Raw genomic sequence first — 2,919 nt, forward strand, 5'->3', positions numbered from 1 at the left:
AACCTAACCAAACAGCGAGAGATAGGGCGGTTAAATAAAAGTAAATCGGTCAACAATAAAATAATGTACTGCCACCCTGTCACCACTACAAAACGTCTAGGTCCCAGTGGTTAATTTTTAGCTTCCTGTGCTGTGTCTTGACAAGAGCTGTACGTGTATGCCTTTAAAAGTTGATCTGGCAACACTTATGGGATGCGTTCATTGCCTGGGTTTATAAACAGCGTGGGTAGCTGCAGGCAGTGTCCTACTGGCGTCTCAGTCGTGCTCACGTCGTGGTTGATAGCTCAGTGTGGGAGGAAGGAAAAAACTCAGTCAACCATCAGAAGTATTGATTGTTTAGATAAAGAGATCCATCATTTAGAAAACGAAAACAATCATTTAGAAAACGAGAACTACCCATGGAAGAACCACAGTAAGTTGAGCTATCTTATTTTTCTCTTTATAAGTGGATGAGAAAGAGAAATACAGGTAGAATAAATCAGAGAAAGAGCGAGAACGTAAGTTATCTCAATGAAATCTTTCGCTTGGTAAAATCCCATAAATGATCGAAGCAGTGTTGAGTTTATGAGAGATAACAGGATATATAAAGTTTAATATGATACACCTGCCCATTTATCAATACATCTCTCTCAATCAATCAATCAGTCTGTCTAACCTTTTATCTATGTCCAAATATAAATACGTACTGATAAATCTATGTTAATGTCTATCTATGTATACCCATACTTAAATCTATGCTAATCACTGCATCACTATGTCTATATCTGTCTATGTATATTAATCTACCGCAATATTTAATACTGATAACACCTCGTGTAGTTGGTTATTGTAACCTTATCTCTTTGCACCAGGTAAGATAACGTGTGCAGCCTCATTAACGGCAGACTGTCACTGAGGTAATACAAGTACGCAAAGCCTCGCCGTAGAGAACCTCTGGCAGAGCCTTCGAGAAATCCACGCCTCGCCTTGTACATGACTCCATCATCAAACAGGTAAGGACTGGTGACAATAATAATCATAATAGGTATTCAATTTCACAGCGAACTGATGATCTCTCTCTCTCTCTCTCTCAGCATTATTTTTAGGGGGGGGGGGAGAGGAAGAGTCTCATGAAAATCATTTAATAATCATAAAAATCACGGTTCACTTTTTCCAGCATTAATCAATATTCGGTTTAACAGGAGAGAGTTGTTCTTTATGGATGTGTCGGGGTGTGTACCAGGTGTAGCCAGAGGTTAGGTATTAAGAAATGTATTTATCTCATTACTCAACAGGTGATTGTCTCACTGTTCGGACCCCAGTATAGAACAGCTGTCCCGGCCCCGTAGAACAACTGCCCAGAACCCACTGTAAACCTCTGTATGGTTCAAACCATGAATCAGGATTGGAATTCCAGCGACGCCCGAGGATCTGGAAGGTTGTTTGGACCTTCCTTAAGTGTTACATCACAAGACTTTAGTGTTGCTAATGATGGTCAAAGGTTATAGTTTAAATGTACGCAAGATTACAAGTAAAATCCAGAATATTGCCTTATCTACTCCCGTAAACCGAGGTTATTAATGTAACTTTTTTCTAGGCGAAACTGTCACTGTGTCCGGGTACAAACTGTAAGTGAGTAATAAGTTGACTGTGACGAATCATAAAAAGATAGGATGTAAGTATCTGACACTCATAGTGTAACCTAAGTCGTTGGCCACAGCCCTCGACCGCAGATGCCAGAGGAATGGCTACAGAGACTAACCTTCACTCCCTCCTGTTTCTGTTACTCCTGGTGGCGGGACTGTCTTATATGGCGTACTTGGTGCTCCTGCTGACAGAGGACCGTTGGACCGGGTGGGTGCTGCTCTACCCCTTTGCCTTCGTCGCCTTCATGGTGCTGGGCATCTGCTGCATCAATACCTGGGAACAGAAATTTCCGTACAGTGATGACGCTGCCGAGCAAGGGGTGAAACTCCTACAGGAAGTCTGACGAAAACAGGTGATACACAGAGGTGGGTGAGGAAGGAACTGATTCACACAAGGAGATAATAAGAAACGCTCGCATGACGTGTGAAGACCGCTGGCAGGAAAGTAGCACAACGCAACTGAAGAGGAGGTTGAACGACAGACGAGACGCAACCAGGCATAACCATGTTCTCGTTTGTTTACTGCAATACAACTTGTGAGAAATCAGTGATCGTTTAGTGGAGGGGAGTGTTAGTTTACGAGAGTGAAGTTAGAAGGACAGTTTTAAAGTGGACTGATGAAAGACGACGAATTGATGATCTAACACGATGACTCAAAATTTGTAGAGGGTTTTCTGCAGGGAGATCAGAGTCATAAGTTATTGTGAATAGAGTTTAGGGCGACCCGGCGACACACTACCGGAAAACAATGTAAAATTAAGTTTGCCTGGGTCAGCATATCCTGCTTTCTGGAGACAGTTAAGAGGAAAATTAATGGTCTGAAATACTACAAAACTGTGTTTTGTTTTTTCTACAACCAAAAATAAAGACAATGAAAACTTGTAGTATGAATTTACGAATTAGTAATTAGTAATTGCCCCACATAAGGAATGGTAAATGTGTTTAATACTGCCGTCTACAGCGGCTGATGACAACGTAAATAAAGCCATTAGCACCGCATGTTAGAAAATAATGAAATTGAACACTTAGCATTTGATCATCTAACAAATCAACAAAAATTAGCGGTGCACACTCCTGCATTTCTTTCAGGTAGTCATCTATTTTGTCATCACTGAACAGAGGTGAACAAACTCTCTTGATGCTGATGACAGCAAGTCCACTGCAGTGTAACCAGATATACGACAAGTTCCAGAATTAGTTTTGAGAATAAATTGCACTATTTTCTTTAATAATCCAGAAAAACCAAGAACCATTTAACAATAACTTGTAGTTTGTTTGGCCTTAGCCTATTCTT

At 40.9% G+C, this 2,919-nt stretch overlaps 1 long non-coding RNA gene across 1 annotated transcript; it reads left to right on the forward strand.

The window, feature by feature from the left end:
* Positions 1-237: 237 nt before the first annotated feature.
* Positions 238-2,483, forward strand: LOC121855564. Its single transcript, XR_006086813.1, has 3 exons — positions 238-412; positions 852-992; positions 1,275-2,483. It is a non-coding gene; the product is annotated as an uncharacterized LOC121855564 (long non-coding RNA).
* Positions 2,484-2,919: the final 436 nt, after the last annotated feature.

The sequence above is a fragment of the Homarus americanus genome, unplaced genomic scaffold (genome assembly GCF_018991925.1).
Source record: "Homarus americanus isolate GMGI-L3 unplaced genomic scaffold, GMGI_Hamer_2.0 scaffold48406, whole genome shotgun sequence".
Classification (NCBI taxonomy): Eukaryota; Metazoa; Arthropoda; class Malacostraca; order Decapoda; family Nephropidae; genus Homarus; species Homarus americanus.